This window comes from Onychomys torridus, chromosome 2 (assembly GCF_903995425.1).
Source record: "Onychomys torridus chromosome 2, mOncTor1.1, whole genome shotgun sequence".
In the NCBI taxonomy this organism is placed as follows: Eukaryota; Metazoa; Chordata; class Mammalia; order Rodentia; family Cricetidae; genus Onychomys; species Onychomys torridus.
The window spans coordinates 96,115,329-96,130,064 of NC_050444.1; the positions used below are offsets into that span (position 1 = coordinate 96,115,329).

Genomic DNA, 14,736 nt, shown 5'->3' on the forward strand with positions numbered 1-14,736 from the left:
ACATTCCCCAAAAAAAGATTATGGATGTTTGTGTTTGTTTAGGTTGTTGGTTACAAATTGTTATTGGTCATAATCAATATCTTTCTAAAAGAAGAAAAGGGGGATATGTTATGGAAATATAGAATATAGATATGATAGGATAAAAGGATAGTTGTTGAACCTACTTCTAAAGAACAACTTGTTTAAAATGTTTTACATTGGTATATATTTTAGTTTATTGATACAAATTTAAAGTTAATTTTGGTGGATTTTCCCCGTGATGAGTATATAAAGTCCTTCCTGATCTCCTTTGATTGATTTTAGTTTGAAGTTTATTTTATTAGATATTAGGATAGTTACAGCAGCTCACTTCTTAAGTACATTTGATTGGAAAGTCTTCTCCCAGCATTTTACACTGAGGTAGTGTAAAAGTTGTCTTTAAAGTTGAGGTCTGTTTCTTGTGTGCAGCAAAAGGATGAATCCTGTTTTGGTATCCATTCTGTCAGCCTGTGTCTATTTATAGGCAAATTGAGACTATTGATATTAATGACCAGTAATTGTTAATTCCTGTTATTTTTTTGTTGGTAGTATTGTGTGTTTTGCTTCTTTGCTACTTGTTGGTGTGGGATTATTTATTGGCTGTATTTTCATGGGTGTATCTAACTTCCTTAGGTTGGATTTTCCTTCCATTCCTTTCTGTAGGGCTGGATTTGTGGATAGGTATTGTTTAAATCTGGTTTTATTATAGACTATTTTGTTTACTCCATCTATGGCGATTTAGAGTTTTGCTGGGTATAATAGTCTGGGTTGGCATCCATGGTCTCTTAGTGTCTGCATAACATCTGTGCAGGACCTTCTGGCTTTCAGAGTCTCCATTGAGAAGTCAGGTGTTGTTCTTATGGGTCTGCCTTTATATGTTACTTGGCCTTTTTCCTTTGTAGCTCTTAATATTTTTTCTTTATTCTGTATGTTTAGTGGTTTGATTATTATGTGGTAAGGGGTATTTCTTTTTGGATCCAGTCTATTTGGTCTTCTGTAAACTTCTTGTACCTTCATAGGAATTTCTTTATTTAAGTTGGGAAAGTTTTCTTCTATGGTTTTGTTGAATATATTTTCTTTACCTTTCAGTTGGTATTCTTCTCCTTCTATTCCTATTATTCTTAGGTTTGGTCTTTTCATGGTGTCCCAAATTTCCTGGACATTTTGTGTTATAACTTTTTTGGCTGTAGTGTTTTCTTTGACTGATGAATCTATTTTCTCTATTGTATCTTCAACACCAGAAATTCTCTCTTCCATCTCATGGAGTCTGTTGGTTATGCCTACATCTGCAGTTCCTGTTCATTTACTCAGATTTTCCATTTCCAGCATTCCTTCAGTTCATGTTTTTTTTTAACACCTTCATTTAAAATTTATTGATCAAATTGCAGGGACTTTGGTTACTCTTAAAGGAAATTGTTGAAGACAACCAGATGAGGAAGGAGATGGTCCCCTGAGGACCAGAGAAGGTAAATTTCTTATTCTGTCAACTGATTTACACATTTCGTTTATATTCTATGGTACTCTGCATTGACATGGAGACAGCTGAATGTTGTACTGGATCCTTAATCATGGATCAAGGCCAGTCGATTAAGCCTCATCTTTATCTAGATTTTATTCATGAAGTAAAATAAAAATTCCAGTGTTCTTAGATGTCACATTCTTGAAGAACACAGCAGAAGTCCTTGAGGGAAAGTCACACTCCAGTTACGATTGTATCCCATGGTATGAACTTTAGAACAATGGGTTTTGCTGGTTGAAGAAGTAGTTGTCTGTCTAATTTCATAGGTTTCTATGCTTCTTTACAAGGCTGGAAGAAGTTCTGCAGTAATTTATTGAGAGCAAGCTTCATGTTCATGAGAGTAAACCTCATGCCAAGGCAGTTCCTGGGTCTATTACCAAAGGGCAGGTATACATAAGGATTGATGCTGCCGTTGTTTTCCTTGCTGAAACTCAATAATCAGATCAGTGAATAGCTTTGTCATCATAGAGATTTTCATTACTAGCTGATGCAAGCAGATGCAGAGATCTATAGACAAACACCAGGCTGAGCTCCAGGAGTTTGGTGGATACAGTACAGGCAGGTCCAGTCCCCTCATTCCAGGCTAAGCAAAGTGTCCCTGTGTAAGCCCAAGGTTCAAAAGAGCCTGCTCATACACCAAGGACAGGTCCAGGTCTCACAGCCTGGGTGCCTCCCAAACAGATCAAGCTATTCAATTGTCTCACTTATCAAGAGGGCCTGATCCAGTTGGGGGCTCCACAGCTTTTGGTTCATAATTCATGTGCTTCCATTTGTTTGGTTATTTGTCCCTCTGCTTTTCCAATCTTGGTCTCAACAATTCACACTTTTAAAGTCCCTCCTCTTTCTCAACAATTGGATTGCTGGAGCTCCAACTGGGGCCTGTTGGAGGATCTCTGCATCCACTTCCATCAGTTATTGGATCATAGTTCCAGCCCGACTGTTAGGGTGTTTGGCCATCTGATCACTAGAGTAGGTCAGATCAGGCTTTCTCTCGACCATTGCCAGCAGTCTACAGAGGATGTATCATTGTGGATTTAAGGGGATCTCTCCAGCACTCTGCCTATTCCTGTTCTCATGTGGTCTTCATTTATCATGGTCTGTTATTCCTTGTTTTCCCTTTCTGTTCTTGATCCAGCTGGGATCTCCTGCTTCCCTAAGCTTTCTTTCCCACAAATCTTGCCCTTCTTTAATCCCACTGTCGTCCAGGTTGTTCATGTAGATCTCATCCATTTCTCTGTCATTGGGTGGTCCTTGTGTCTTTTCCTAGGGTCCTGTTTTCTAGGTAGCCTCCCTGGAGTTGTGTAGCAGTCTAGTCATCTTTGTTTTACATCTACTATCCTCCTATGAGTGAGTACATACCATTTTTGTCCTTCTGAGTCTGGGTTACCTCACTCAGGATGATTTTTTCTAGATCCATCATTTTCCTGCAAACCTCATGATGTCATTGTTTTTCTCTGCTGAGTAGTATTCCATTGTGTATATTTGCCATATTTTCTTTATCCATTCTTCAGTTGAAGGGCATCTAGGTTGTTTCCAGGTTCTGGATATTACAAACAAAGCTGATATGAACATAGCTGAGCAAATGTGGTATGATTGAGCATTCCTTGGGTATATGCTCAAGAGTGCTACTGCTGGGTCTTGGGGGAGATGGATTCCCAATTTTCTAAGGAAGCGCCATATCAATCTCCAAAGTGGCTGTACAAGCTTGCATTCCCACCAGCAGTGGAGGAGAGTTCCCCTTGCTCCACATCCTCTCCAGCATAAGCTGTCTTCTGTGCTTTTGCTCTTAGCCATTGTGACAGGTGTAAGGTAGTATCTCAGAGTCGTTTTGATTTGCATTTCCTGGATAATTAGGGATGTTGAGCAATTCCTTAAATGTCTTTCAGCATTTGAACTTCCTCTGCTGAAAAATTCTCTGTTTAGTTCTATAGCCCTGTCCCTTCTCCCCATACTTATTCAATATAGTACTTGAAGTTCTAGCCAGAACCTTAAGACAACATAAAGATATTAAGGGGATACTAATTGGAAAGGAAGAAGTCAAGCTCTCCCTATTTGCAGATGACATGATAGTATACATGAGTGACCCCAAAAATTCAACCAAGGAACTGATACAGCTAATAAAAACCTTCAGCAACATAGCAGGATACAAGATCAACTCAAAAAAATCAGTAGCCCTCCTATATACAATAGACAAACAGGCTGAGAAGGAAATCAGAGATACATCACCCTTTACAATAGCCACAAATGATATAAAATACCTTGGGGTTACTCTAACTAAGCATGTGAAGGACCTATATGACAAGAACTTTAATTCCCTGAAAAAAGAAATTGAAGAAGTTGTCAGAAAATGGAAAGATCTCCCATGCCCATGGACAGGCAGGATTAACATAGTAAAAATGGCAATCTTACCAAAAGCAATCTACAGATTCAACACAATCCCCATCAAATTACCAACACATTTCTTCACAGATCTGGAAAGAATAATACTCAACTTCCTATGGAAAAACAAAAAACCCAGGATAGCCAAAATAATCCTTTACAATAAAACAACCTCTGGAGGCATCACAATCCCCAACCTTAAACTCTACTATAGAGTTACAGTAATAAAAACAGCTTGGTACTGGCATAAAAACTGACATGTGGACCAATGTAATCGAATTGAAGACCCTGACATTAACCCACGCACACCTATGAACATATAATTTTTTACAAAGAAGCCAAAAATGTATAATGGAAAAAAGAAAGCATATTCAACAAATGGTGCTGGCATAACTGGATGTCAATGTGTAGAAGGCTGCAAATAGATCCATATCTATCACCTTGCACAAAACTTAAGTCCAAGTGGATCAAAGACCTCAACTTAAATCCAGTTACTCTGAACCTGATAGAAGAGAAAGTAGGAAGTACTCTTGAATGCATTGGCAGTGGAGGTCACTTTCTAAATATAACACCAGTAGCACAGACACTGAGAGAAAAAATCAATCAATGGGACCTGTTGAAACTCAGAAGCTTTTGTAGAGCCAAGGACATGGTCAACAAGACAAAGTGAGAGCCCACAGAATGGTAAAAGTCTTCACCAACCCCACATCTGACAGAGGGCTGATATCCAGAATATATAAAGAACTCAAGAAATTGGACATCAAAATGCCCAACAGTCCAATTAAGAAATGGGCTATAGGATGATTTTTTTCTAGATCCATCCATTTGCCTGCAAACCTCATGATGTCATTGTTTTTCTCTGCAGAATAGTACTCTTTTGTGTATATGTACCATATTTTCTTTATCCATTCTTCAGTTGAATAGTGTCTGGGTTGTTTCCAGGTTCTGGCTATTACAAACAATGCAGATATGAACATAGCTGAGCAAATGCCCTTGTGGGATGATTAAGAATTCCTTGGGTATATGCCCAAGGGTGCTACAGCAGGGTCTTGGGGGAGATGGATTCCCAATTTTCTAAGGAAACACCATATTGATTTCCAAAGTGGCTGTACAAGCTTGCATTCCCACCAGCAGTGGAGGAGAGTTCCCCTTGCTCCACATCCTCTCCAGCATAAGCTGTCTTCTGTGTTTTTGATCTTAGCCACTCTGACAGGTGTAAGGTGGTATCTCAGAGTCGTTTTGATTTGCATTTCCCAGATAATTAGGGATGTTGAACAATTCCTTAAATGTCTTTCAGCCAAGTTCATGTCTTCTTTATTACCTGTATTTCAGTTTTCAAATCTTGGAGTTTTTCATTCCCCTGTTTAATTGCTTTTACTTGGCTTTCTTTCAGAGATTTTTTGATTTTTTTCAATTTTTTTGTTTGTCTTTTCTTTGAGTTCTTTAAGGAAGGTTTTCATTTCCTCTTTAAAGGCTTTTTATCATGTTCTTAAAGTCATTTTTAAGGTCTGTTTATTCTTCTTCTGCTGCTTTGGGATGTTCAGGTCTTACTGGTGTGGCACCACTAGCTTCTGACGGTGCCATATTGGTCTTTATATTGTTGACTGTATTTTTGAACTGGCATCTACCCATCTCTTCTTCCATTTCATGTAAGTGCTGTCTGTGTCTGTGGGAGCCTCTTTTGGTTTGATTGATACTCTTTGTCTAGTGGGAGTTCTTGGTCTAATCCATTCTCTTGGTACGATTGGTGCTGATGGGTTCTGTGTCTCAGAGGGCAGATCTTAGACCAATGGGCACCAGTGGGCTCTGCCACAGGGAGAAGCTATTCCCAGTTGGTGCAGGAACGGACCACTTTTCTGTTCCCAGTCAGTGCAGGATAGGCTTATGTCTCTGGTTTTCATTGGTGCCTATGGTGATATTTTATTGTACTTTAATGTGATATTATTTGTATGTAAATAAAATTGTCTTGGGGTCAGAGCTAACAGCAAGCCATAGCAAGAGCCAGGCAGTGGGGGCACATACTTGTAATCCCAATCACATGACAGGTAGATCTCTGTGTGTTCAAGGATACAGCCAGCATGGAGACACATGCCTTTAATCTCAATACCAAGCATTGAAGACAATGTAGATCTGTATAGACAGGCAGTGACAAGGAGGTCATGTGGTTGGGTTTACAACCAATGAGAACCAGAATAGAAAGTCAATAAAAAGCAGATATACAGGAAGTAGCTCTCTTTCTGAGGGGAAGGAGGGCAGCAGCATTGAAGCTTAAGAAAGGGATTTTAGTATCAGCTCTTAGCTTCTGCTCTTACCTCTTGGGCTTTTAACTCTGCATTTTGCTCTGTGATATTTTTAATAAGACTGTAACATCTACAGGTGTCATAGAGGGTTGTTTTCTTTTTTGTTATTTATTATATTTGTGTTTTAATTTTACACATCAGCCATGGCTTCCCCTGTCCTCCCCCCTCTGGTCCCTGCCCTCACCTTCCCCCCCAGCCCCTCCACTCTATTCCCATCTCCTCCAGGGCCAAGACTCCCCTGGGAATTCATTTAAACTTGGTGGATTCAGTACAGGCAGGTCCAGTCCCCTCCTTCCAGGCTAAGCAAAGTGTCCCTGTGTAAGCCTAAGGTTCCAAACAGCCAGTTCATGTAAGAGTGTGAATTGTTGAGACCAAGATTGGAAAAGCACAGGGACAGATAGCCAAATGAATGGAAGCACATGAATTATAAACCAAAGGCTGTGGAGCCCCCAGCTGAATCAGGCCCTCTGGATAAGTGAGACAATTGAATAGCTTGAACTGTTTCGGAGGAGGCACCCAGACTGTGGGACCGGGACTTGTCCTTAGCGCATGAGGGATCTTTTCTTGGTGAGGGAGTGAGAGAAGAGGCAGCTAGCCAGTCCCTAGGGCTCCAGTAGCTTGGGGGAGGGGGACAGGTTATTCCCCTGGGGCCTATGGACTAGGGACCTGGTCTGTCCAGTCCAGAGATGGGGCCCTACCTGTTCCCACTCAGTGCAGTGTGGGTTTATGTCTCCAGTTTTCACTGATGTCACAGTGGTCTGTTTACTTGGTCAGGGGTTGGGGCAAGAGGCAGCTAGCTGGTCCCGGGGCTCCAATGGTTTGGGAGAGGGGCACAGGGTGTCTTCCAGGGCCTAGGAGCTAGGGACCTGGTCTGCCCTTTCAGGAGATTGGGCCTTGCCTGTTCCCAATTGGTTGTATGTATATTTCTACTTTTGTTTAAGATATTATGTTTGTGTAGCTCATTTAAATTGTAATGGATATTTAAGAAATACATATGATTAATTAGTCTTCTATGATAGTCAAACTTATAGCCATGTTAAGTTTTATATATATATATATATATATATATATATATATATATATGTATAATTCAGTTAGGTAGGTAATCTTTAAACACTTCAAAGAGCTACAGAATATGACATTTAAAATGTTGTAAGAACTTTGACTTTTTGGACATTAAGACACGTCTGCTCCTGGCATACCAATTGCTTCAAGGAAGATGATGGGCATTGAAGATACTCCATATCCCCATATGGAGTTTTTCTTCTTCTTGGCAGAAACAGTCATTTGTGAAAGAAACTGTTCTTGTTGTACTGTTTAACAAGATGTCATACAAACTGGAATGCAGGACCCATAGGAAGATGACCACTGAACTTTGCAAGGCAAAATTGTCCTTCAGGATCCCGAAGAAACTGCTAGACATTCTACAGGATGCAGAGAATAAAAAAATCACTGATGGACTAGACCTATTGGCTGAAGATGGATGCCCCAAGGTTACAGAGGAACTTTGGATGACTGTCCAAGCAGGCAGCTGTCTCTGTTATTCTAGATTTTTGGAAGTTGCTTAAAATGCTCTTCCTGTTTACTAGATAATATTGTATCCTTCTGAGGTCTTTAATGTACTTGAAGACTAGATAGTTATAATTTTACTTGGCTATGATAAAATATAAATTAGATATGAAACTTGAGACTCACAAATATAGGATAGATAGGATATTTTCTTTAATTTTGCAAAATACAAAGAGACTAGATATTGTAACTGTAATTCTTATTGGTTGTATGTAATTTTACTATGTTAAAGTTAAAACCTTCCTTTTTAATTAAACAGAAAAGGGGAAATGCTGTGGGATAATGTTTTTGTACGCTGATTGGCCAGTAGCCAGGCAGGAAGTATAGGCAGGATAAGCAGACAAGGAGAATTCTGGGAAGAGGAAGGTTGAGTCAGTAGATGCCAGTCAGTCATCCAGAGAGCAGCATGTAATGGCACACAGTTAAAGCCACGGAACATGTGGAGACATATAGATGAACAGAAATAGGCTGAGGTTAAGTGTAAGAGCTAGTCAGTAGTTAGCCTGAGCTAATGGCCAAGTAGTTTTAAATAATAAAAGCCTCTGTGTGTTTACTTGGGTCTGAGTGGCTATGGACTGGATGGGACACAGGAAAACTTCCAGTTACAGAACTGTTGTTGTTTCTAATAGAAAGATGCCTTTGTGTTTCCAAAGCCATTATTTGTATCATTTTATCTTTAATAATTCTTCATTTGAAGTCTACCATCATATTCTGTATTTTCTGCTGTTGTATGTTGTCAAATAAGTACTTTTATCATACTTTAGATTCAACAGCATATTGATTTTCAACATCCTATTGTTATTTCATACTTTACATTTATCTCATATATATACTTATGAGACCTCATTCCCAGCTGAATCTTTGTGTTTTCTGATGACTATATTTTCTTGCTGCTTTGGAATTCTTTTACTTAAAATATTACAGGATAACCATATTTTTCTTACTTATTAAAATTTAAAAACATACTTACTTTTACATTATTTCTGAATGCATAGATATGGATATCTTTTTAAAGTAATTATGCAAACTATCCTGCACTCCCAACCTCCTCCCTGAAGCCCTAGATGCAGCTGCCACTAATCCTGCAGTCACTGCCTCCAAGATGATGGCTGTGCCCTCCACATATGCTGATCTTGGCAAGTGTGCCACCAATGTCTTCACCAAGGGCTATGACTTTGGTTTAATAAAACTTAACTTGAAAATATAGTCAGAAAATGAATTGGAATTTACCAGTTCAGGCTCCACCAACATAGAGGCCATTAAAGTGAATGGCAGCCTGGAAACCAAGTACAGATGGAAGGAGTAGGGGTTGACCTTTACAGAGAAGAAGAACACAGACAACACCCTGTGCACCAAAATCACCATGGACAACCAGCTGCTGGGTGTACTGAAGCTGACCTTTGATTCATCCTTCTTGTGTAACATTTCTGGGAGAAATACTAAAATCAAGACAGGGTACAAAAGCAAGCATATAAATTTGGGCTGTGATGTGGACTTTGACATCTCTTGGCCCAATCAGGGGTGCTCTGGTATTTGGCTATGAGGCCTAGCTGGCTGGCTACCAGATGAATTTTGAGATCTCAAGGTCCCAGGTGACCCAGAGAAGTTAGCTACAAGATGAATGGGTTAAAGCTTCATACTAATGTAAAGGATGGGATAGAGTTTGGTGGCTCCATTTAGCAGAAAGTGAACAAGAAGTTGGAAGATGCTGTCAACTTGCCTGAACAGCAGGAAACAGTAACTCTCACATTGGAATAGCAGCCAAGCATTGAGTTGACCCTGATGCCTCTTTTTGTCCAAGGAGAACAATTCTAGCCTGATCAGCTTGGGGTATACTCAGATTTTAAAGCCAGGTGTCAAACTGAAGCTGTCAGCCCTTCCCAGGAATGCAAATGGCCACAAGCTTGGTCTAGGATCAAAGTTCCAAACATAAATGAATATTGTACAATAGTCAATTTTAAACTATTTTTATCATAGTGCCTTTAGAATTTAGTGTACCTTTTAATGTTGTATGTTGAGGATGTGAGAACTGATAAATACCACCTTAGAAGTTTGGGCTAACAATGACTCAGATTTAAGGTGTTTACAATTTAGAGGTACAGCAAAAATCTCATTCTATTAAGAGTCCTTTTAGCTATAGACATGGGTTGTTGAGGAAACCCTCTAGAGATGCCAGACCACAAGTGGAAGCTGAGAATGTGCGGGCCATTTGTAAATCTGTATTGAGTCCACAAGTGAAATTATGATTTCCTGAGCATGGGAGCTTGGTTTCCTAATCCTGACTGGTGGGAAGCATGTGCACACCTCAGTGAAAGGAACATTTTTAGACATATTTCCATGCTCTCTTCCCATCTTAGCCCATCAGTTACCTGTTTTATACAAAAGGTAATCCTCAGGGTGTGTTTAGTTATTTTTTTGTGTGCCATTTTAGGGTGGAGAAGTTAGGCATGATGGAACCAATCATTCAGGACTTACTTTTTCCTTGTGTTGTGTCATGATGTCGTTTTCTCTCTCTTTCTTCCTTTTTCTTTTTCTTTTTCTTTTTCTTTCTTTCTTTCTTTCTTTCTTTCTTTCTTTCTTTCTTTCTTTCTTTCTTTCTTTCTTTCTTTCTTTCTTCATTTCTTTTTTGCCATTATACCAGAGTATGAAAGAGCTTCCAGGATCTTCAGCTCTGAGTTGGGCGGGTGACTAAGATCACACCACAACAAAACTAGAGATCTAAACTCACTCCTGTTATAGCCTCACCACTCAACGTTTTAGCAGTTCAATGGGAACATATAGAATCTTGCATTTTATATAGAATCAGCTCCTCCTGCTCAAGTGCTGTAATAACATCACTTAAAATAAAACTTGAATAAAATATTGAAACCTCAAAAATAATTATGCAAAACACTGTATGCAACATGATGTACAGTTATAATGAAATAATTAATATGGCTAATATTGTCAAACATATTAACACAATCCATCATTTTCTGTGGGGCGATGTGTACAAATGTGGTAAGACCAGGAACAATCACCTAACGTCATTTTATGCTTCAATAGACTGAACTGGTGACTATATCTCATTCTCAAAATCATCTCTCTAGACCCTTTTGAAACTATAGCTTTATATTGTTTACATGTATCACTGCTACAACTCTATCCTAATGACTACTAACTTCCTATCTAAATATTCTGTTCTTCCTCAAAATTACTCATACATAAGATCACACAATATTTTTTATGTCAGACTTATTTCATGTAGAAATTTATAATATAGTTTTACTTATGTTATTCTGAAAGGCAAGAACTCTTTTTAGAGATATAATGATATCCTACCATAAACTATAATTTGTCCTTCCATCCTTCAAAAAAGTCCTTGATACCATATTTTAGATCTTTTGCATTCTGTTGCAAAGAACACAGCAGTGATATTTTCTAATTTTTTGAGGAATCCTATACTCTTTTTCATAATTCAGTCACTGATTTACAATCCCACCACTAGTATAAAATTAGTATCCTTTTTTTCATACCCTCACCTATAGTTGTTATCTTTATCTTTTGGGTGATTATCTTGTAACTGATATCTCAATTTTGGCTTTAATTTATTAATTTTCATTTTTATTTATTCAACTATGAATTTGTATGTGTTTACTTGGGAGAACATGTGAGGGGTTACTTAAAGGAGCATGAGTGACATTGAAGAGCCTCCCACACTCAGCACAGGAGACAACTCCTGAAGGCTGACTCACTACAATCTCACATGGGGCAGAGAATGCTCCAACAATGATGAGTCTCCTTTTTTCCACTATTTGCTGGAACTTGTATAACTCTATGGTAAGACTTCATGGGTACCATAACTTTGTGAGCTTCCTGAGCCTACAAGTTCCTTAGTTTTCTCAGATGTATACTCCTCCCTTCTTCCTGCTCTGAATTTTTATAGCCTTCCCTTCTCTCTCTGCTAAAAGGTTCAGTTCAGAAAGACTAGCTAAAATATACATTAAAGATTGAAATTTTGCAATATTAATTTAGTGGATGAGTCAAGAGATTCAATCTAAAGCAGCCACTGTCTTCTGGATGAACTTACAAGCATTTTACCCAACCTAGCTCTCTAAACACATATACAATTATTCTCTAGTCTGTTCCAATAAGATTCACAAATATCTTCCAGCTGTCTTCAGTTTTTATTAATTTCTTCCTCTTTTCTCAGCAGCACAGACAATACTATCCAGACAACTCAGTAACACCAAATCATCTCTGAACTTGGTCTCTCCTCCTTCCTCCCCTCCCATTTTGAGGACAGCACTGCTTTTTTCAAATAGGTTCTAAATTACATTTACTATCTTCTCAAGGATTTCATATACTAGTGCTACTTACATGTCACCCCTGACCCCCACCACACACACACTAATTTCTCTAATGTTCCTTTCTCTCCTTCCCAATTTCATGACCTTGCATTCAAAAAGCATTGCTCTTGCCTCAAAGGAAATAAGAGAATAAGAGATAGTCAATTCTGAAGTCAAAGGTGAGTGAGCATGTCACAGGAAACACAGAGATAACTTATCCCAGTTTCCAAACTTTTCATAATAACAGAAAAAAGAATGTCATTCATCTAGGCATTTAATAATTACATTGGCAAAAACATCAAAGAGACAGTCACAATAACATAAATAATTCTCTCCTATAGGCTTTAATATGCTCTCTGATTTCTGTCTTGATATTTTGGGTCTTTTAAGTTGGTATAAGCTAGTAGTCTATTAAATCTGTGGATTCCAAAATGTTTTGTATCTATTACTCATAGAACAATAGTGATACACATAGGTTGGCAAGAAATTGTTATTTGGGAGGCTAAAGCTAGATGGTGTAAGGTAATTAGCCTTTGGGAATATAACATTCAAATCTAAGCACTTTGCTGCAGTTCTAATCAGTCAATCTGTCTTTGCAGACATGTCTTTCCATTAATTCTCCTTATATACACAAGAATTTCTAGAAAGAAAATGTGTCTGCAAAGGCTCAGTGAGTGTGTGTGTGTGTGTGTGTGTGTGTGTGTGTGTGTGTGTGTATATACCTGTATGTGTATAAAAGCTACTGAGTCTATTTAGTGTTGTTTGCATGTATATATGTCTAAGGATAACAACTTCGAATAGGGCAAACTATGGAAGAACTTATCCCTGGAGGAAACTGATTTTCCTTCTCTTCTCAGCACCTGTTGTTCCATATGTTGTGGTGAGACATATGTAATTTCCCCTTCCACATTGGTCTATCAGCTGGTGTCATTATGGTCATTTTTCAGGTCACTACAGTATAAAGACTTCCGGGAGGGGCTTGCTTGGTCCTGCCTCAACTTAATGTACCAGGCTTTGTTGACTCCTCATAGGAGACCTTACCTTTTTGGAGGAGTGGATGAGGGTTGGTTGGGGATAGGGAGGGGGAGTGGGAAGAAAATGTGGGAGTTGGTATATAAAATGAATAAAAATTTTAAATAAAATAATAAAAAAGGAATATACAATAGATTAGTAAAAAATACTTTACTTATTTCAAGATTAACTTTTTGCCTTGTTTAATACTTTTTTATTGTGGAGAAATTTAATTTTTCTGTAGCCTTTTCTTTTTGCTTTGTCAGCCTAAACTTTTGTTATAATAAAATAATCACTGTCAATAGTAATACCAAGGAACCTTCTACATCTTCTTCCAAAAATTTTACTGTTTCAGGTTACATGTTGAAGTTTTTCATCTATGTTTAAGTACTTTTTGTGTAACATGTTAGATAAGGATCCAATTCCATTCTTCAAATGTGGATGTCAAATCTTCCAGATCATATATATTCAGGGATATATCCTTTAAAAAGAGGAAGTGGAGGGTACACTTAAATTTTCACTTTTGTGACATTTCTCTCTCTCTTTGTTATTAATTTCAAAACTATGTAAAGACATCACAAGAAAAATAAACTGCCTTCAGATTTCTTTCATGAGCACAGGTATAAATATGTTAACAAAATACCAGTAAAGTAATGTCCTGATAAGCAAAACAACATGCCATTAAAACTACATCGACTAAGCATACAGAATAGACATTTAGGCCATCAAGGTCAGTAGTTCGAACTGCTTCCTTATGAACTGGACTTCCTCCTGAACATTTATAATATTAGTCCAAACACAGAAGAGAAAAATGGTGCTAAATTTGTAATGCCAATATTTTTTTTTTATTTTCCTTGAATATAATTCTGAATTAATCTGTTGTGGTTACAAGAATAATTCATTGGTTCTCCATACTCTATTCTCTAACTCAGACTGGCAGGATTAGAGCCAAGAAAGTGTTGCTATGAAACAAGACTCCAAAATTATGGGGCTGGGGTTTATATAGAATATGGTAGAGTACTGTTTTCCTCTGCTCACAGAGAGGGAAAGAAACCTGATCCCTCAAACAGAAACAAGTTTTAACTGTAAAGAAAATTAAACTCTTATTTTACAAATATATATATATATATATATATATATATATATATATATATATATAATTTAAATGAATAATGTTCTGGCTAGTTTTATGGTGAATTAAAACAAGCTATAGTTATCTGAAAGGCGAGAACCACAATTGAGATTCATAAGATCTAGCTGTAAGGAATTTTCTCAATTAATGATCAATGGGGGAGGACGCAGACCATTGGGGGTGGGGTCATCCATGGGTTGGTTGTCCTGGGCTCTATCATAAAGCACATTGAGAAAGCCCATGAGGAGAAAGCCAGTAAGCAGCATCCCTTGATGGCCACTGCATCAGCTCCTGCCTCCATGTACCCGCCCTGTTTGGGTTCCTGTCCTGACTTCTTCAGTGAAAGACTACAAAGTGAAAGTGTGAGCCAGTAAACTCTTTCCTCCCCAACTTGCTTTTTGTTTCATTGCTGTAACAGAAACCCTAAGACAGATGGCCTCTGTCTCTATTAATTTTAAAATTTTAATCTCTTGGATCTAC

The 14,736-nt window shown here is 38.1% G+C and overlaps 1 pseudogene; it reads left to right on the forward strand.

Moving 5' to 3' along the window:
- The first annotated feature begins 8,890 nt into the window (after positions 1–8,890).
- LOC118577908 lies at positions 8,891–9,718 on the forward strand (annotated as a pseudogene).
- Positions 9,719–14,736: the final 5,018 nt, after the last annotated feature.